The sequence below is a fragment of the Mustela nivalis genome (assembly GCF_964662115.1).
Source record: "Mustela nivalis genome assembly, chromosome: 13".
Taxonomy (NCBI): domain Eukaryota; kingdom Metazoa; phylum Chordata; class Mammalia; order Carnivora; family Mustelidae; genus Mustela; species Mustela nivalis.
In genome coordinates, this window is record NC_139032.1 from 84,639,911 (window position 1) to 84,662,287 (window position 22,377).

Genomic DNA, 22,377 nt, shown 5'->3' on the forward strand with positions numbered 1-22,377 from the left:
CTTAATCAACTAAACCATCCAAGGGCCCCTTTGTTCCTTTTAATTTAATCCTCATTTCAGAATTGTGATTTTCTTGTCTTTGTTCTCCAGTTGCACCAGATTTTTGATAATCTCCCTGTTGTCTGGCCATCCTGTATCTGAGCTCTTCTATTTCTGGCCCATGCTGCTCTTTCAGAGCTAATCCCAAGTTCTTAATTGCTCTCAATCCATTTAACTTTATGTCCACATGTCTTCTCTTTGTCTACAAGATAGTATTTCATTTATTTCTGTCTTTTTTTCCCCCTGTAAAAGCCTCTGTTTGGAGTTATATTTCTCTTTTGTTTCTTAAATGAAAAAAAAAAAAGTCATTTCCTAGATTCATAGGAGAAGATTTCTGTAGAATGGAGCACAGATGGGCCATGTGGCTTTCCCTACATTTTTAGTTGTTACCATGAAAGGCTTACATAGAAGTCTGTCTGTGTAACTGGTTTTTGTTTTGTTTTGTTTTTTCATTTCTCAGAATGAAGCCTTTGTCAGAAAGGCTTTCTGCCTCTATTGCTGAGTTTCCTAGAGCTCTGTCTGTGGGTCTTGCTCTTTAAGATAATTCTCTAATCTAATCTGCTTGTCCAGAGCCCACTAAGGGTGAGGTATTCTTCCTTGGGGTATGCAAATGTTCTAGAGATTTGGGGGCTCTGGGTCCCTCAATAGTCTGATATATATGTATCAGATATATATACATGTATACACAAACACACATGAAATCAGCCATATAAAAAGATGAATATACAAAGATGAGACATTTATAATGTCAAATTCTACAACTCATAATGAAAACAGTTACACATATCTATGTACCTAGCACCACGGAGATGCAAGAAGAAACAGAGACAAATTGGTAATAAGAAGCTTTAATTCACTTCTCTGAGTTCATGACATATACATAAAAAGTAATAATATAAAACACCTAAAAATGTAACTATTGAGATAAGTCTGATATGTAATTACACTGACTAACCATTAAAAACAGTGATTGTGCATTACTTTCAGGTGCTTCTGTTGACTCACGAAGTTGGCTGTGTGTTAATTCAAAAAGAAAACAAAGGTAGGAATAGTGAGATAACATTCTCTGATCAGAATGCAGCAAAACTAAAAATTACAATATGCACATGCAAATTTTCTTCTGCCTATGAAATTTAGGCAGAACTTGCAAACAATTCTTAGGTCTAGAAGAAATCAAACCTCAAACTTCGAAGTGTTCAGAAAATAGGGATAGTGAAAATCCTATCTGTCAGGTCTATGAGAGGTAAAACAGTGCCCAGAGGAATATTGATAGCTTTTGAATATGTATATTAGTGATAAAGAAAGAATGAACAAAAGTGCATCATGTTTAGCTCAAGAAATTAAAAAGTTAAACCTTAAAAAGCCAGGAGGAAGAAATCGAAAAGAAAAAAGGGGACATCAAGGAATTAGAAAAGAGGGGAAAAAATAGCGTTGCTAAATCCAGGTCCTAGTCCTTTGGGAAAAAACCAAGAATGTATCTGTGGTTTGATAACTGAGAGAAAATAAAACTACACAGAACAATCATGACAGTTGGGAAGTAATACAAATAGAATATTGTAAGACATACTTTGTTCAACTTAATGCAAATAAGCTTGGAAACTAGAAGAAATGATATTTTTCTTAGAAAAAACATGATTGGTCAAAATTGACTCCAGAGGAGAAAGAAATAATAAACCCACAAATTTCCATAAAAGAAACAGAAAATGCCACCAAAGATTTACACACCTTCTTGGAAAAATAAGCTGTCCCAGAGAGTTTTCCAGGGGAAATCTACCAATTTTTTTAAGTGCCGGATAATTCCAACGCCATTTAAAGTGTCCTGGGGCCTGAAATTTTTTTTTTTAAAGATTTTATTTATTTATTTGACAGAGAGAGATCACAAGTAAGCAGAGAGGCAGGCAGAGAGAGAGAGAGGAGGAAGCAGGCTCCCTGCTGAGCAGAGAGCCCGATGCGGGACTCGATCCCAGGACCCTGAGATCATGACCTGAGCCGAAGGCAGCGGCTTAACCCACTGAGCCACCCAGGCACCCCCTGAAATTTTTTTTGAATGTCCAGATGTTTTGTGAAGCCCCAGAGACACAGAGATGCCCATGCGTATCACATATGCATACATTTGTGAATATTGATACAAAAGTCCAAATTAAAATAATAGCAAACAAAATACAACCATGCTTAAAAACAAAACAAAACTAATACACTATGACCAAGTGTTTAATACAGCATACTAGAATGGTTCAATATTCTAGGTTCTAATAGAATTAGTTAAAATTGGTGAAAATCAATATTGTAAAACATCTATTTGTGCAATGAAGCAAGAACAGTAAAGTTAATGGCAGAATGTAGGGAGTAGACAACATGCTTGTTCAGTGCAACATTCTCACAAATTTGGTGTAGGTTTGAAAAATTTCATAATAAAATGTTGGTAAAATATCTAATAATAGGATTTATCATATTAATAGGTCTAAGGAGAAAGATCACAAGATCATCTCCATAAACACTGAAAGGCATTTGACAAAGTTCAGTATCTATTCTTGATTATAAAGCATTTAATAAAATAGGAAGAGATAGCTACTCGTTTAACATAAAAATAGATTCATCTCAACCCATAAGCCAGCGTTTTGCTTAATGGGGAAAACACTAAAAGCATTCCCATTAAAGTCAGGGTAAAACAGAAATGTCCAATATAATAATATTTATATATATGTAAATACTATATATAATATAGGATTATTATTTAGCATTGTGTCAGAAATAACCAGTGTAATTAAAGAAAGATATTAGAGGTATGAAAATAAGAAACTGAGATATTAAATTATCTTTATTTGCAGATGATATGGTGGGATGATGTGATTGTATAGCTATAACCCAAGAGACTCAGTTGAAAAACTTACAAAAATAAGATAGTTCAATAATATTGTTGGGTACAAAATTAAAAGAAGAATCAAGAGCATTTATATACCTTTCTTGATACTTAAAATATTGAGTATTTTATCATAATGAGAAATACGTGATATATATGTGACTAAAACTTTGAAATACAGAGGCTCATAAATGATGACTTTAAACATGGAAAGTTATCTCATGTTCTTGGGGAGGAAGACTCAAAGATGACTGTTCTTTTAAAATTAATTTACAGTGTAATGGGTTCCCACTAAAATGCCAACAGTATTACTTAATGAAACCAGCTGATTCTAAAATTCACATAAAAATGAACAAATCAAAATAGGAAACCAATTTTTTAAATGTCAAGAAATTAGGGAGAAATAAGGCACCAGATATTGGAACAGTGTAGGACGGTTACTTATTTGTATAGACAGATCCACTGATAGAAGTTCATAAGTTCCATACAGATAGAAGTTCAGAATTTTCCCAAATATGCACTGTAGCTTAGTGTATAATAGAGGTGGCATTTCAGATCAGTGGGAGGAAGACTGATCATTCAGTAATATGTCTTGAGATAACTGGATAGTCATCTTGGAAAAGTTGGATCCCTGGTTTGTGCCTTACACAATAATTTCAGGTAGATCAGAGGTTTAAACAAAGCGAAACCATAAACCATAGGAGAATGTTTTTCATAATCTGGGCAGAATTGATCTTGGAATGGCAAATGCCTTTCTAGAAGCCATAAATAAAATGATTGATAGATTCAACTACATTTTTAAAAAAATCTGTAAGACAAAAATCATCAGAAGCTAAATTCTTAGAAACTATAGATTGGAGGAAATGATTTGGAACTCACCACAAAGAGTCAGGTTCTCCAACATATGAAGCATTCCTAAAAAAAGGAAAAGAATAGAAAGACAGCCCCATAGAGGAAAAATGTGCACAGGCTCTAAAACACACATTCTCAATATATGTCCTATGGTCCTCAAGAGGGCAAAAAATTGTTTCTTGGGGAGCAGAGTATCTCAGCTATTACAATGGTTTGTGACCATCCAGAGCTCATCTCTGAGGAATTAGTCTTATTCCTTAGTATTTAATTCCTGTTGATAGGAAGAAATGAAATTAAATTTTTAATTGGTTGATTAAACAAACTCATTAATTATAATAATCTAAACTATAAGAAAATAATTGTAGTAATTAATGAAAGCAAAATTTTCAACTTTTCAGGGTTGATACTGAGAAAGTGTTGAGAAATACAAATCTAAAAAAATGGTTGACAGAAAACATACAGATGGCTGTTGATCATACGAAAGTAATGCTCCTATAAAAGCTTTATGGAAATATCCACGGCAGCATTATTCATAGTAGCCAAATGGTGGGAACAGCCCAAGTGCCCATCAACTGATGAATGAATAAAGAAAATGTGATAGATCCAGGCAGTGGAATGTTACTGGGCTCTAAGTAAGAAAGTGTTGTCACCTGCTCCTTCTTGGATGAATTTGGACAGCACCATGATAAGTGAAAGAAGCCAGTCACAATAGAGCACACATTGTGTGATTTTATTTATATGAAATGTCTAGAAAAGGCAAATCTGCAGAGAAAGTGGTTGGTTGCTTAGGGTTGGGGGTGATGGGGTATTTGGAAGAGTGGTTGCAAAGGGTCCAGGTGAAATGTTCTAGAATTGATTGTGGTGGTGGTCACACAACTCCGAATATACTAAAAGGCACCAAAGTGTACACATTGTGGGTGAATTGTTTGATAATGTGAATGACATCCAATAAAGCGGTTACCAAAAAAATAACCAGTAGTAGTAGCTCTTGGATTTCTTTGGAATGGACTACTTTAGTATCTCTCAGAAGCTGTGAATACTCTCCAGAAGGATTTGTACATGCAGAGAAGTTTGCATTTAATTCAGTGAGTTTAGGGACCCCCAGATTCCCTAGGAGGCCATGCGGTTGAGCCCAAGAACTTCTGCAAAATATTTAGAACGTTTCTGGAACATGTTCCATTTCTGGAACATTTCTCACGTAAGTTTGTCTTGTACGTTTGTCATTCACATCTTCCTTTATGTCAAGTTGTGTGATTCTCTTCATGTATCTGTACTGATTTTTTTACTATTTAATAATTTGTGTTGCTCCCTTGAATTGTATTTTTATTCCAATATTACTTCAAATTTTTATTGCTGCCGCATGTATTTTACTAATGGCCGCCTTCCCAAATGCTCGTTTTTTGACATTTTGCCCTTCCATCTTATTTAATTTTGACAATGCAACTATCATTATTGTTTCTGAATATAAAAGTCATATATGTTCCTCATTTTAAAATTCAAACCATTTAAAAGATTAGAAAGTGAAAGTATATCGATTATTCTGCCCCTAGAGATAGCCACTGTTTCTTATTAGTTATAAGTATTTTTCAGTTAATTAGCTGGGGCTTCCCAGATAGAAAAATTGTATCATCTTTAATTAATGTGCGACAAGGATAATGTTTGGAGGATATTAAGCCAATGCATTTTCTTTAAAAAAGAATCTTAATTATGAAATATCTTAAACCTACAGAAAGGTCCAGAAAAGGATGTAACATATTCATTTTACCATTGTCAGAGTTTGGGAGTCCTCCTATCCAATCTCTTCCTTCTCCTTCTCCCCCCAAGGATACCACCCATCCACATATGTTCACGACATAAACATATATCCACAAACAATACACAGAAGTATTCTGTGTGTTCTTCAGTGTACATGAACCGTAGCATACCATCTATAACTTTTTAAAAGATTTTGCAGTCCACTCAGGTTGATACACATAGGTGAGTTTTCATTTTATCTGCTTACTAGTATTCCATTGTATGCCTTTTTTGCCTGTTTCCCTTCCAAGGTGCAGTTGTTTCCATTTTTAAACAATAACATATAGCACTGGATAAACATTCATATGCATGCCTTCTTAGGTACACCAGGGAAGATTTATCTAGGTTAGATATTTGGTTGTGGAAATGGCACTTTCCACCATACTAGGTCCAGTATTATCAAAAGCTCTCCAGTGTGATCATACCAGTATACTTTCCCACCAGCAGCATGTTCTGTAAAAGTGCTTGTTTCCTTGCACCCTCCATCATTAGGTACCATCTGATTTTTAAATTTTGCCAGTGGATGGATACGAAACCTATCTTGTCGCTTTAGTTGATTTTCTTGATTACCTGTGAGGTTGCAGAGCTTTTCATTTATTTATTTACTATTGAGGTTTTCTCTTCAGAGTCCCTGTACATAGCCTTAGTCCCCTTCCCCCCCTCATTGATTTGTAGAAGTTCATTATATATTGTGGACACTAATATTTTGTTGCAGATAACTTCTCCCAGCCTATGCTCTGTTTTCACTTTGTTTATAGTATCGTTTATTGTGTGCAAATACTTTATTTTTATGTACTCAAGTTTATTCATGTTTGCCTTTATGGTTTGAACTTTTTCTGTCTTGCTTAAGAAATCCTTTCCACTCTCGTGTCATATACACATGTTCCTGTATTTACTTCTAAAAGTTTCAAGATAGGGGCGCCTGGGTGGCTCAGTGGGTTAAACCCCTGCCTTCGGCTCAGGTCATGATCTCAGGGTCCTGGGATCGAGTCCCGCATCGGGCTCTCTGCTCAGCGGGGAGCCTGCTTCATCCCCTCTCTCTCTCTGCCTGCCTCTCCGACTACTTGTGATCTCTGTCAAATAAATAAATAAAATCTTAAAAAAAAAATAAAAAAAAGTTTCAAGATAGTTTCAATTTATAATTTGTCTTTAATACACCTGGAATTAATTTTTTATATGATGTATAATTTGTATATGGAATTATTAGGAATTTTACTTTGTCTTTTCCTCATATGGACAGTAGTAATTCCAGCATTATTTTCCCCTTTTTGAACTCTTACTTGAAAAAATTTCAAACATATACAGAAAACAGGATAATAAACCTCATATCCTTAATCATCCATGAATGCTCATCTCATTGCCAATCTTGTTTCATCCATAGCACCAATCATTCCCTCTCACGAATTATTTTAAAGCAAAGTCAGACATCATATAATTTCATCTGTAAATATTTCAGCATGAATCTTTAAAAGATCAGGTCTCTTTTGAGCCATAATAACATTATTATGTCTAAAAAACATTAATTCCTTAATACCAATAAACAGATTTCTACAAACCATAATTTTCTTTTTGCAATTGGTTTGAATCAGAATCCAAATAAATTCCATATATTGCAGTTGATTGAATTTTCTTAAGTCTATTTCAATACATGGATATCTCCTTCCTCTTCCCCCCACACCTTGAAATTTATTTGTTGAAGAAACTAGACTGTTGGTTCTGTACAGACTCCCACATTCTAAGTTTTCCTAAGTGTATATTTGTGGTGGTACCATTCAACATGTTCCTCTGTCTCGATGTTTCCTATAAACAGTTAGTTTAGAGACCTGGTGACATTCAGGTATGACATTTGGTAAGAATACGTCGTCCAAGATTGTGTGCATTTCCGTTAGCAGGTATATAATGTCTAACATCACATATTTGGGATATTAACAACCATTGATGTGCCTAGATCCATTGCTTCATCAGATCTTGGAAAATGGCAATATTCTAGTTCCATCATTCCGTTATCCTGTATTTTGGCATCATTTATTGAACAGTCCATTCTTTTGTCACTCATTTGTGCTGGTTCCATATACATGTGGCTCAGTTTCCAGGCTCTTTCTACTGTTCTTTTGACCTATTTGTCTGTCTTGGCACTAATGCCATGTTATTTTAGTTACTCTAGCTTCATAGTAAGTCTTCATATCCGGCAGAAGAATACATCGCAGATTACACACACACTGGGAAAAAAAGCTCTTTTTGACCCTTTATAATTCCATAAATACTTTGGGATCTGCTTATCAAGTTCCATGGAGAATTCCCTTGATGTTTTGGAATGACATTGTGTCAAATCTGTCCTTCAGTTTAGACACAATTGCCATCTTTGTGATACCAAGTCTTTGCATCCACTAACATGAATTAGTTATCCCTGCATTCAGTCCCTTTATGCCCTTCAGGGAAGTTTTATGATTTTCAAAGTTCTTACGCATCTTCCGGATGTTGTCATGGTGAATGGTGTCTTCTTTTTGAATTACACTTTTTAACTGTTCCTACTGGATAGGAATGCAGTCAATTTTTATATATATGATTTGTATTTAGCAGGCTTGAGGAACTCTATTCTTCTTCTTCCTGGAATTTTTTCAAACATACGCAATGATTTTTAAATCTGGGAATAATGACAGTTCTGTCATTTCTAATCCATATATCCTTCGTCTTTGGTCTCCTCAATTATATTTGTCTAATATTGAATACAGGTGGTGATGGTCTTTTTTTGCTTCTTTCTGAATTTCACAGAAATGCTTTTCACTCTTTAGTACTATCATGTATGTTGAAACTTTTCTTTTTTTTTTTTACCTTATTTTTTTCCAGCTTTATTTAGATATGATTGACATATATATCATGCAAGTTTAAGTTGTACCATGTGATGAATTACGGTATGTATATATTACAAAATGATTATCATAAGGTTAGTTAGTACCTCCTCACCTCACCTCACATAATTACCAGTTTTGTTGTGATGGTGGTGGTCATTGTGAGAATGGTTAAGATTTATGCTCTTAGCAACTTATATATGTACGATACAATTATTCAGTCACCATGCTGTACCTGCCCCAGAACTTACTCATCTTATAGCTGGAAGTTTATGCCCTTTGACCAGTACATACCCTTTATGAAAACCAGATAAGCTCCTTTCTATTTCCTAGGTAACTTTTCATAAATAAGTATTCAATTTTATCACGTGCTTTTCCCCACATATGTTGAGATGATAATGGTTTTGTTTGTTTGTTTGTTTGTTTGTTTTAGTATTACTGGGCTATGGGGCTTCTGGTTGGCTCAGTCAGTGGAGCATGCAACACTTGGTCTTGGAGTCGTAGGTTTGAGCCCCACATTGGGTATAGAGATTACTTTAAAAAGTAAATAAAATTTAAAAATATGTATATATTACTGGGCTAATTACATTAATATTTTAAGTTCTAAACTATCTATGCTTTCCTCAAATAATCTCTGCTTGTTATAATGTCTTGCTCTATTTTTCACTCATTGCTCAATTTGTTTAATATTTAGATTTTTATGTCTATGTTCACGTGTCTTACAACAGGCAGTCCTTGTAGCTTCCTTGTCTGTTTTGGTATTAATGTTGTCCCTTCTTCATAAAATGTGTTAAGGAGCTTTCCCATTTTTTCCCCCATTCACTAAAACATGTTGTAAAGAATAAGGATTTTCTATTCCTTGAAGTTTTGGTAAGTCACCTATAGAATCATCAGTGCTGGATGATTTTGTTTTGTTTTGCTTTTGTGGATGAATTCTAAAATATGGATACCATTTTATTAGTGATTAAAACTCCATTCAGGTTGTTTCTTCTTTCTTGTATCGCTTTTATAAATTACACTTATCTATGAAATTGTGCACATTTTTAATTCATTGTTATAAACTTTTTGCAGTGTCCTCCTACGATTTATTATGTCTGAAGTTCTGTCCCCCTGCTGTTCATTCTTAATATTGTTTATTTGTGCCTGCTCTCTCTTTTTTCTTGATAAATCATGGTAGAGGTTCGTATATTTTATTAGTCTTTGCAAAGAACTGATTGAGGGACTTAAAAAATCTTCTCTACTATTAATTTTTTTTAAAGATTTATTTATTTATTAGAGAGAAAGACCACACAGAGGGAGAGGCAGAAGGAGAAGCAGAGAAACAGGCTCCCCACAGAGCAGGGAGTCCGATGTGGGGCTCGATCTCAGGACCCTGGAATCAGGGTCTAATCTGAAGGTAGATGCTTAACCGACTGAGCCACTCAGGTGTTCCTCCTGTCTCCTGTTAATTTAATTGATAAGATAATTGATCCCTGTTTTCTTTGTTCTCATTTTTATCATTGTCCATTGAGTTTACTTAGTTACTTTTTTTTTTTTAAGATTTTATTTATTTATTTGACAGAGAGAGATCACAAGTAGGCAGAGAGTCAGGCAGAGAGAGAGAGAGAGGAGGAAGCAGGCTCCCTGCCGAGCAGAGAGCCCGATGCGGGACTTGATCCCAGGACCCTGAGATCATGACCTGAGCCGAAGGCAGCGGCTTAATCCACTGAGCCACCCAGGCACCCTACTTAGTTACTTTTTGCTAACTACTAGATTGGATGCTTAATGTGGTGATTTTCCATCTTTTTGAAGCACTTTCTTCTTTCAGTATTGCTTTCCATATTTTTAAAATATAGTACTTTTATTTTTGTTAAATTTTCTAAATGGGGTGTGTTAGCCATCTATTTGTAATTTATTTCTAATTTTATTTGTTGTCAGAGTATATGATCTGCATGTCTTGGAGTTTTCAAAGACTAGTCTGGTCTAGCTTTTGGTTATTTTTATAACTGTTCCATAGATTCTTGAAAAGATTAATTTAGGGGCTCCTGGGTGGCTCAATGGGTTAAGCCTCTGCCTTCAACTCAGATTATGATCTCAGGGTCCTGAGATTGAGTCCCGCATCTGGCTCTCTGTTCAGCAGGGAGCCTGCTTCCCCCTCTCTGCCTACGTGTGATCTCTGTCAAATAAATAAATAAAATATTTTTTAAAAAAGATTGATTTATCTCTAAATTTTAAGTACAGGGTTCTAAACAGATTTACACATTCAGGCTCGTTAACTGTATTGTTCAAGTTTTCCTTATCTTTACTAATTTTATTTTTCATCTGCTTGACATGTAATGAGGGAGAGTTCATTAAACATCTCCCTTTGTGATTGTGGATGTGTCTGCTTTTCCTTATAATTCCAGCCATGTTTGGCTGTATAAAATTTTGAGGTTGTTGTTAGGTGCATACAAATTTAAGATTCTTAAATGTTTTTGGTTTTTGGGGGGGGCAGGGAGAGAGAGGGAGAGAGAGAATTTTAAGCAGGCTCCATACGCAGCATAAGCCCAACATGTGGCTTGCTATCACGACCCTGAGATCATAACTCAAGCCAAAATCAAGAGTCGGAGACTTAACCGACTGAGCCACCCAGGTGCCCCAAGATTCTTACATCTTTTCCCTTAATTGTTTTGTATCATTATGTAACATCACTGTTTATCTCTACTTTTGCCTCAAAATCTATTTTGCCAGATGTTAATATAGCTACACCACTTTCTAAGTTATTTTTTAATTAAATCTCTCTGATTTAACATTTTCTGTTCTTTTATATTCAGTCTTCCTGAGACGTAATCTTACACTGCTTATAGCTGTTCGCTTTTTTCTTCCCCAGTCTAAGCATCTTTGTCTTTGAATTGGCAGAGTTGGTCCACTTATATTTATTTTTAGTACTAACTTGTATTCCGACCATCTTGTGCTGTTTCCTATGCTTTCTACTTATTCTCTCCCTCCTCCTATTTTCTGCCTTGTCGGTGATGGATCAGATTCCTTTATTCCCTCCCTTCCTTTGTTCTCCTCCAGTGGTTTGGAAGTTCTAGCATCTATTTCTCCGCTTTCAGATGATAAGCTTAAATTCTTATAACTCATGCTTGAATTACCAAAGTCCAGGTTAGTCGGTATTCACTCCCTTCTCCTAACCTGTCCAGGGATCGGATGACCACTCCCTCCCACACTATGCATGTTATTTTGTCTAGAAACATAATTCAGCATTGTTTTAAGACTTATCCAAATTAATTATCTATTTAATGTCTGGTCTCTCACCTCAGGGCTAGTGAACTTTAGTTTGCACATCTACAGCTCTGGTTTTTAAAAACATCCCTCTTGATTTCTCATATCTGAACATTTTCATTTATGTGTATTTGTGTGTGTGTATGTGTGTGTGTGTATGAGACAGAAAGAGAGATTGAAACTATTTTCAATAGTTTTGAAAATTTTGTGGCATATTTTATATAGGATTTCTAGGAAGATTCTAGATGAGAGCAGAAAGGGGCACTGCATTATTTCACTTTGCCATATTGAGTGGCGTTCCGATTTTTTGGCATTTATGTATATGCACTTAGAGAAAATAGTTTTGCTGTGGATTTTTTTTTAACATATAGAGTATCCTATTGTATATGCTCTTCTGTATCTTTCTTTTTCTGTCAGTAATAGCATCTTTCCTGTCAGTATCTATGCATCAAACTGATTTTCGCCGTTGCAGTTTATTGCATAGTATGGATTTAATATAGTTTATTCAACCACATTTTGCTTGGACGCTAAGATTATTTCCAGATTTTGCTATTAAAGGGAATGTTGCAGTCAAAATCACGTACTAGCTGCCTTAGGAATGCATGCCAGGGTTTCTGTAAGAAGCAAAGTTGTGGTGTTATATAGAATATTCATTTTTTCATTTTGATGCTGCCTAAATGCCCTTCAAAGTGGGAATGCCATTCTATGTACATTTTCATATACATTTTATATTCCTCTCATACTGTATAAATCTTTTACCCCCATCCTGTCAACACTTGAAAAAAATTTGCTGAACTCGTGGTTGTAAATTGTTCCTTTATTTTACTTTGCATTTCGTCCCGATTACTAGTAAAATGAAACATCTTTTATGATATGATTACTGCCCATTTGCATTTCCTTTTCTGTGAATTGCCTGTTCATAGTCTTTGTCCATTTCCTATTCTAGTTTGTCTTTTTCTTAATGATTTGCAAGACTCATGGCTTATAGAGTAGTTAACTTTTACTAAATGTTGCATTTATGGCTTTTGGGTTTCGTGCATTATTTAAGAAGCTTCCCAGGTTGATCATATAATCTCCTATATTTCTCCTCACACAATTGTTTTGTGTTTTGCTTTAGGACTTTTATCCCCTGGAAAATTTCCCTTATGGATAGTGTGAGGTAAGGATTTACTTTTATTTTTTCATATGTCAAGGGGTATATAACTTCCTCGCCTATTTGATATGGCATCTTATTTAGATTAATAAATCAATGGATAGGATATATGTGAACTCGACTCAGTTCTCTTACCTGTTGATTTCTCCTGTACCAATGTCACACCATTTTAATTTCTCACCATTTTAATTTGCAAAGTTATGAATCTTATAGATGAACACAAACATTATGTTTAATGTTTATTCAGTAAATGTGTGTGCATTTGCTCTTCCATATTAATTTTAGAATCAGCTTGTAAAATTCCACAAAAAGTTCTCTGGAGTTGCAGTCAATATTATATTGACTTTAAAGATTATTTGAGGAAGAGTTTCTTTTGTATTCCAAATGCTTTGATCTTTTGATTTGCTCAAACTTTCCTCCTCAACTTCTTATTTTATTGCATTTAGGTTTGAAAATATAGCCTTCTTCCTATAATAAATATTTCTTGAGCGCTGACATTATGTCAGCCACAGTGTTAGGCACTGAGAATCAGTGGTGACAAGACTCATGTTCTCTGCCCTCATGTGGCTTACATTTGCTTTGCGGGCTAGGAAAGGGTTTCATTTTTTTAAAAAATGCTAGGTGCAGTGTTTAAGATTATGTATTCTATGTCTGTACATTATAGATTTTGAAATGTATCTAGTAAATAACCTTATTAATGAAGTTATTCATAGCTTCCGTATTTTTATTTCTTTTTGCTACTTGATTTGACAAAGCAATGCAATAATATTAAGGTATCCTATTAAGATTGTGATTTTGCTAAATTCATCTTGGTATTCCTAATAGCTTTTGCTTTGTAGATTGCTTTTTTTAAAATGCTACCGTTTATTAGGTTTTTTAATAAAGAAAATGTTAAAAAATATCCCATAATCTCACAATCCAGATAATCCTCACCGAGTCCCCAAACACACACACACACACACACACACACACACACACACACACACACACACTTCCACCCATGATTTAGGAAGTGTAGATTGCACAGAAAACAAAAATTCAAGTTTCCCGCTTCACTACCCCTCCTGGGGAAGGCAGCCACTGTCGACAACTTGGCAGATTTTGCTCGAGATCACCTTCTTTCTCTCCAGCATTGTTCCACAGAGCCTCGTGTTTCTGGAATGCCAGTGATGAACAGAGAACTCTCTCTAATGATATAGCCTCCATGTGTCTTGGAGTAGGTGTTTTTGGGGCTGCGCCCAGCGCCTGTCGCCGGTGCATCTTGCTTTGGAACCGCTTAGGCCTTCCAGAGCAGTGCTTCTGAGACATTTATGTGCACACAGATCCCTGGAGACATTGATCAAAAGCAGATTCTGATTCAGTGGGTCTAGGATAAGATCCGAGATTCTGTGTTTCTAACAAGCTTTCGGGCAATAGCCCGGGCTGCTGGTTCATCAGCCATGCTTTGAATAGCAAGGTCCTGTCCTGAAACTTGTCTGCCCTTTGGCATCCCCTGGGGAGTTCTATAAACTCTGAGTGCCTGAGTGCCACCCCCAGAAATTCTGATTTAATTGCGAAGGGTCGTAGCTTACACAGGGCAGATTAAAAACTCTCCAGGTAATTCCAGTGTGCAGCAAAGTGTGAGAACCACTGTTCTAAAGAAGCCTGTGTCCTCATCCCCGTACTTCGCTTTTGCTATAAAACCGCTCTCAGCAGATGCCTGCGCTGAAGCTTCAATCGAAACTCACTGTGACCTGTTTTCCTGGGGTCCTGGCGAGGACCAAGATCCCCAAGGGGGCAGACTTGCTTTGTTCGTGCCTCAAGGAGATTTTCTCAGCAGTTTCTTGTCCTCCTGTGTTTCACCTTTTGGGAAGGCACTGTCTTAGGAGGTCCCCCAGAGTGAGAGGGAATGAAATCCGAAGGTCTGGCCATTCAGAAAGCATCCACCGAACAAACAAATATTGCCCAGTGCTGCTTCCTAAATGGGATAATCTTGCCCCAGAGATCTAACCTCGGCCCGCCTCCATCTCTCATTGTCCTGCTCAGTCCCCATTTCGTTCGTCCTCCCTTAACAGTGCCTTTCCTTAGAAAATGCAGTTCTCAACGTGGGGTCCCTGGGCAGCAGCCTGAGTGTCACCTGGGAATGGGTTAGAAAGTCAGAATTCTCAGGCTCCTCCCTGGTGTTACTGATCAGAAACTTGGGGCTGGAGCCCAGAAATCAGTGTTTTATCAGACCCTTCAGGGGATTCTTATGCCTACTCGAGTTTGAGAACGCTTGCCCAAGATGCCGACTGATTTATTTGATCTGGGGTGGTGCTCAAGCATCACTGTGTTGAAAAGGTTCCCCAGGTGATTCTCATGTGCAGCGGGAGCTACGAACCACTGCCTTAGAGAGTTCTAATGCCTTAGATTTATCAGCCCGTTCTCCTAGGGGCCAAGTAATAACTTGATCTCCAGTTATAACGGTTCCATCACCTTGAAACTCCCTTTGTAACACTTCCGCTATTTTGTGCCACTCTTCTTCCTCTTTCCTCTCAAATTTGTCCAGATTTTCTGTAACTCCTTGGTTTAGATGCCCTGGGGTCTTAAGTCGAGAGTTCCCGGTTGCTCCCAGTGATACGATACACTGTGTGTACGTGTGTGTTTGTGTGCACCTGTGTGTGCATATGCACATATATGTGTGCATATCTGTGTGTGCTTGTGTGTATGTGTGCGTGTACATGCACATGCATTTGTGTGTTTCTACATGTGTGTGCACGTGTGTGTGTGAAAGGAGCCGTTTCACACGGGCTCTCTGGGTGTGGTTCCCTTGGGGAGACTCATTCTGCTCTTTGGCACGTTTCCTCGCACACCGTTTCTGGCGTAGTGACAGCTAAAATGGGGCCCCTTCTCTAATTCTCCATCTAACTTTTCCTTTCTGTTAGTCTCTTCTGCTTCAAGGTCCCATTTGACATTTCATAGCCATCCAATCTATGCTCCAAAGTTCTCAGTGTTTCTCTTCCGCCACTCAGTGGGGCTGTTTTTAATTGTTTTTTTTTTTTTCCACTGCTCCTGCTCCTATAGCCTGAAGTATACTTTTTTGTGTAAACCTCAACTTTCTGGACAACTTAATTCTTAGAGGCAGAATCCTCCAAGGACATCATTTCTTAACCTCTCTGTAGTTTGTGGGTTTACAGTCATTTTATTGAGGTATTTCTCTATGAACCTAAGAAGACAGCACATCTCTTTGTAACAGATTCCTTCTTCCTTTTTATCGGTACATTAATAAAATATGCTGTTCTCCTGAGAGTGGATTCTGAGTTTGGATCTCTAAAATCCAAGGCTATGATTATTCCAGAGCCAACTTTAGCCTACCACATGGTAGGGAGTGTGACTCATACAGCCTATGGGCAAGTCATATAAATGCAGAGTTGGCCCTGAATGTACCACAAGACAACATAGAAGGGCCTGGAATGGTGACTGCCTACCTGTGCTGTCTACCTGACTCTCATACTAAGAGTATACAGGTGGAGGCTCACACATGTATGTTGTGTAACATATATGGAAGTTGAGCACAGTATAAATGTTACAAAAATAACCGTAAAAAGGAAAAGTAGTTGTTCCTCTCCTTAATGTCAAAAAGGTTAACATTGTAGGTGCTTAATGGCCTCCCAAGATGTGCATATTTTTGTCTCCAGAACCTGTGATTATGTCACCTGACATGGTAAAAGGGACAGGCTGGTGTCTTAAGTAAAGGATCTTGAAATGGGGGCATCAGACTGGATTATCCCGGTGAGGTCTAACTGTAATCCCTAGAGTCCCTGTAAGAAGCAGGCAGGAAGTTCACGGTGAAGAAAAGTTGATAAAACAACAGAAGCAGAGGGAGAGAGAAAGAGAGGTTGGAAGATGCTATGAAAGAAGATTGCTATGGAAGAAGCTGGCTTTGAAGATGGAGGAGGGGTCATGAGCCCAGGAGTGCAAAGTGTTCTGCTGCATCTTCATTTTCCCCTCCCTTGAGACAGCAACTTTCAGCTTTTAGTGATCTCTTCTGCTATTTGCCTTTGTACTTCAAGGCAATGGTTTATGCTGCTAGTTCCACATTCTGGAAGAAATATCTGTTGACTTTCTAGTGAGAATCAGATGAAGATTTAATTCTTTTTTTTTTTTTTTAAGACTTTATTTATTTATTTGACAGAGAGAGGGAGACAGTGAAAGCAGGAGCAGAAGCAGGGGGAGTGGGAAAGGGAAAGCAGGCTTCCGCCAAGCAGGGAGCCTGACACGGGGCTCCATCCCAGGACCCTGGGATTATGACCCGAGCCGAAGGCAGATGCCAAGTGACTGAGCCACCCAGGTGCCCCAAAGATTTAGTTCTTTCACATCACATGATACACTTCCCTTCTTCTCATTCTTCCAACATAATTATATCACAACTTTTGTTAAGCAAATACTCAATATTTATATAATTAGTCCTATGCAAAGATTGGTCACAGCTGAGCCACATAGTGTACTATTAATACATTTCTTTCTTTTCCTGTACAACTTTTGTTTTTCCCAGCATTAACAATTTGTTTCTTTTTTATATTTGCCTGGTTTTCTGATTCTTGACCACTTCTGCTTCAGACTTGCCAATGAACTAAAATACCCCTCCAGATATGATGATCAAACTCACCAGATAATCTATCATATTTTTTTTTCTCCACTGGACATATCTCTTCTGCGGCCTTCCATATTCCTGTGATGCTCCAGGGTGATTTTTCTGCAGGCCTCCATGGCATACGACTGTCCTCTTTGTACATTTCCTTCCCATCATTCCCTCTGCCTTTCTGTTGGATCTCACGTCCCATATGACATGCTTTTCTCTTTCTTGCTTTTCTCTGTCATTTAGCCATAGCATATCTTCTTAGCACCCTGAAAAGGAATGCAACGACGCTGATACATATTTTTAAATGTTGCATGTCTAAAAATGTATTTATTCCTCTTTCACAGTTAATTGATAACTAGGTGAGACTCAGAATTCTTGGCTGGAAATAATTTCCCCTTATCATTTGTAAATCTTTGCCCCACATTTTCTAACTTCCAGAGTTGCTTTTTGGAAATTCCATACCATTCTGGTTCCCAGTTCCTTGTGTACAGCTTTGTTCATTTCTGAAAATTTCTAAGATCTCTCTTTATTCTTGGTGTTCTAAGATTTCTAAATAATATCCCTAAATTTTCTCATATTTTGCTTTCTATTTTAAAAAATCATCTCTATCTTTTTATTCTAACTCCTGGATTCTCTAAACTTTACCTTCCAGCTTTTCTGTATTCTCTCAGTATTCCTTTAAAAAAATACATAGATCGCATTCTAATCTCATTTTATGGCTGCAGGGTCTTATCTTTCAGAGGATATTATTTATAGAGGTTTAGTCAAATGTTTCCCAGCTCCCTATAGTGTCTCTCTTTCCTCCTACCTGCCTTTTCCTATGTACCTAAATCTCTGGTCTCTGTCTTTCATTCTAGAGACTTCTACAAGTATCTGGAGATAATTGGCTGTCATTCGTATTTCAGAGTATTGTGTACGGACCTGACTGGAAGCTCTGTGTACGTGGGTGGGGCTCATCCCAGGGTGATCGGAGACCCACTGGTGGTTTCACTGGAGGGCCTCTGGTGGTCTCTGTAGACCTCTTCCCTTGTCCCAGGAAGTTTTCCCAGAAAAGAAATTTTCCAGTTGCCTGAAACCTGGAGGGAGAAGGAGGCACAGAGACAGCGCTTAGCCATCTGCCAGCATCCTCTGAGCACCAGGAGAGGACAGGGATGCTAGTTTAAGTGTGGGCCTCACCCTGTGCTTAGCTAATGTTGCAAGTAAGGAGCCTCCAGTCAATCTCTCAGAGGGTAAACTTCGTGTCTCTAGCTGTGGTGGGAAGTGTGGTTGGTCCCCTGGCCGACTGAGGCTTGAACCTTACTTCTCATGTTACTCCCTCCCAGCCCCCTTCGGAAGGACCCAGCCTCCATCCCTGAGCCTTTTTCAGGTCTCTGGGGCCAGTTGGTTTGCTCCTAGTTGGCTTCCCTTCCTGCAGGCTCAGATTTCAGCTTTCCCTACTCTGCAAGTCAGTGGCCATCATCCATTTTCCTAGGTTCCAAAATTTAGTTAATAACTCCATCTGCTTTTGTTTCCTCTCCTGTTCTCTGTACCCTGTGGGTTTATACATCTTGAAATTCCATTAAAGCCCATTTTGGTAAGATTTCAGGAGTGAGTAGAAACAAGCACATCTTCTGTCATCCATTTTATCTCAAGTTTCCTTTCTCCATTGTTTTCTTTGCTTGAGCCATATCTATTCTCTCTCTGATTCTTCTTCTTCCTTTTTTTTTTTTTTTTTTAGATGTATAGTTTTGGTTTTTTGGTTTTTTTTTAAGATTTATTTATTTTAGAGAGAGCAAGTGAGAGTGAAAGCATGCATGAGCAGATGGAGGCAGGGGCAGAGGGAGAAAGATAGAATTCTCAAGCTGACTTCCTGCTAAGTGTGGAGCCAATGCAGTACTTGATCCCAGGACCCTGAGGTCATGACCTGAACCAAAACCAAGAGTCAGACATTTAAATGACTGAGCCACCCAGTCTGATTCTTGAACATGTTAAGTTCCTTCCTGCCACTGGGCCTTTGCACATGCTCTTTCCCCTCTTCTGGAACATTCTCTCCTTCTTTCACTTGCTCTTCACTTGGCTGTGGCTTATCGTACATATCTCAACTTAGAAGTCACCTCCTCGGAGAGACCCCCCTCCACACCCCCAATCCTGAGACTTCTCTCATCGAAAGCAACTCTAGTAGCTCTCTTTGCACAGGCCAGAATTGCTTGCTCTGGACCGTCTGTGGCCCCCTTCCTCCTTCATAGGTGCCAGAGGTTTTCAGAAAGAGGGAGAGAAGGAAGGAAAGGCAGTTTCCTCTCAGAGCCTTGAGGACCCTGCTGGAAGCCCCCAGGCCTGGCGGTTGCCTCACCTACCTTCTGGCCATAAGTCAGCAGCCTTGAGAGCCGAGCTGGGGCCCGAGCTTCCTCCCAGCAGCAGGCCAGGAGCGAAAGGTCAGCAGGAAGACGCCTGCCCTTTGTCTTCTCGGCCTCCTTGCTCATCTGGGACTTTTTACTCACACTCTGTTGATCGCTGCCTCTGTCACACTCTGTGGGTCTCAGCCATTCCTCCGTGTCTCTCTGTGTGTCTCTTTTTGTCCCGATCGGAGTGGCTCTCTCTGGGCCCCTGTTCTCTCTGCACTCATGTCTCCGGCTCCGCCCCTCCCTCCTGCTGGGCTCCCATTCGCCCTTCGCCTCCACCCACATCGTTTTCCCTTTGTCTTTCTCCGCGTTCCTCCTGCACCCTCGCTGGCTCTGAGAACGCCTCTCTCTGCCTGGCACCCCCCACTCCCAGCACACACAGACAGACACACCCCCACACCCACACACAGAGCACCTCTGAGCCCTTCCCCGGCTTCCGCTCAGGTGCACGGTCGGTGGGGGCCTTCGTGCGGTGGGGCCCCAGGTGTGGTGTGGCCTGGTGGCCGGCCGGACCGCCTGCTGTCTAACACTCTTGTAAGGTTACTATTTATCTAGTGCAACCGAAGTTGGCACACACATCTGGCGCCTGGTACTTAGTGCAATTATTTATGATTTCCACCAAGATTTAAAAGCTCATCGCCGGCCTTGTAATGCAGTAACTGATTGCGCTGCTAATGTAATTAAGAAAAGATTATGATGTCCACGTGGCGTACCAGATGGTGGCATTCATGGTAATCGGCGCGCACAACTGGCAGACAACTGCACAAGGGCAGCCGAGCGGAGGCAGCTGGAGACCAGCGTCTTCCTCCAGCCACTCAGGAAGGAGAGAGGCCGCTGGGAGCGCTGGACAGGGGAGGGTGGGGGGCGGGGTGGACAGAGAGGGGCAAGGACAGCTGGAGAGGGTGGGTCCGTCTCCCCGGACCTGCAGCTCCTAAGCTGTGGCCTCTTTGTTCCTGCTCCCGCACTCCCACACACTCACGCCCGCAGAGCACATACACAGGCACCCACACACACATGCGCCAACTGCCGTAAGGGACTTTTTCCTTCATTTACTCCAAAGTATTAAATGACTAGTTCAGTTTGCTTTTGCAACTCGTTGTCCTCAGACCAGAAACCAGATTGACAAATAAAGCATACAAGATCCCGTTCCTTATGGAGTTCGACAGACTAGGGAAGAAATAAGCATTGATCGACTAACCACAGGAATAAGTGTAAAATTGAATTGTGATCAGTGTTACAGATGTGAGGTGGATGGTGTTATGAGGGTTTTCACCGGGTGCTTAACTTGGTAAGGGAGTTCAGAGAAAGCTTCTGTGAGGAGGTGACACCTGAGACGGGCTCTCACCCAGAGATGAGAGGAGGGAAGGGTGTTTCAGCCGAAGGGACACAAGCAAAGGCCCTGGGGTTGGAAAGGGGGCATGGCCAATACAGTGCCCAAGAATAGCCAAGGTTGCCTAGGGCACTGTATTGAAAAGAAACAAAACTGAAGCCAAGAGTTCTTAGATTATTTATTTATTTATTTGACAGACAGAGATCACAAGTAGGCAGAGAGGCAGGCAGAGAGAGAAAGAGGGAAGCAGGTTCCCTGCTGAGCAGAGAGCCCGATGTGGGGCTCCATCCCAGGACCCTGAGATCATGACCTGAGCCAAAGGCAGAGGCTCTAACCCACTGAGCCACCCAGGCACCCCCAAGATTTCTAATAAAGCTATAGTTGTTCAGACATTGTACCATTGGCACAAGAATAAACAAACTGACCAGTGGAACAGAGGAGAGAATCTGGAAAAAGACCCACACATAGATGATTACCACATTTATGACAAAGGTGACACCATAGTCCAGTGGGAAAGAGGTGGCTTTTTCAATAAATGGTGCTGGGGTAATTGGATATCCACGTGAAAAAAAGTGTCTGTAAACTCCTGCCTCCCATTAGACACAAAAATCAATTCCAGACAATTTGTAGAGCTAAATGTGAAAGGGAAAACAGTAAAGCTTTTAGAGGAAAACATAGGAGACCAGTCGTGTGACCTGGGTGTAAGGCAAATCTGCATTAACAGGACACAAAAAGGCTAACATTTTAAATAAGGAAAAAAATTCATCAATTGAATGTACTAGAATTAAGAAATTCTGTTCCTAAAAAATACCAGCAAGATAGTGAAGATCTTAACTAATGGAGTGGGAGAAGATGTTCACGACTCAAATATTTTACAAAGAACTTGGACTCAGAATATGATTTTTTAAATGGCTACAAATCAGTAGGGGAAAAAAAATGGACAATTCAATTTTTTTCTAAAAAAGACACCTTACAAAAGAAGATTTTTCCAAAGGCCGGTAAACATATAATGAGATGCTAGACTTTATGAGTCATCAGAGTCATGCAAACGAAAATTACAATGAGATACCACCACTGCCCCCTATCAGAGTAGCTAAAATTAAGAAGATAAAATATCAAACACTGAAGAGGATCGGAAGAGTGGGGACCCTTGCAAACTACAGGTGGGAATGTACCTTGGGACCTTTTTGGCGCACTGTTTGTCCTTGCCTGCTAAAGCTGAAAATACGGATAGCCAGTGACCTACCCCTAAACGTATTTTAAATGTGTACCAAAGACA

The 22,377-nt window shown here is 39.1% G+C and overlaps 1 long non-coding RNA gene across 1 annotated transcript in view; it reads left to right on the plus strand.

Moving 5' to 3' along the window:
• Positions 1-22,377, plus strand: part of LOC309846210 — a 32,330-nt gene that overhangs the window by 8,644 nt on the left and 1,309 nt on the right. The window contains exon 3 of the long non-coding RNA XR_014301792.1: positions 12,755-12,796. This is a non-coding gene — a long non-coding RNA (uncharacterized lncRNA). The remainder of the gene's footprint in view (positions 1-12,754; positions 12,797-22,377) is intronic.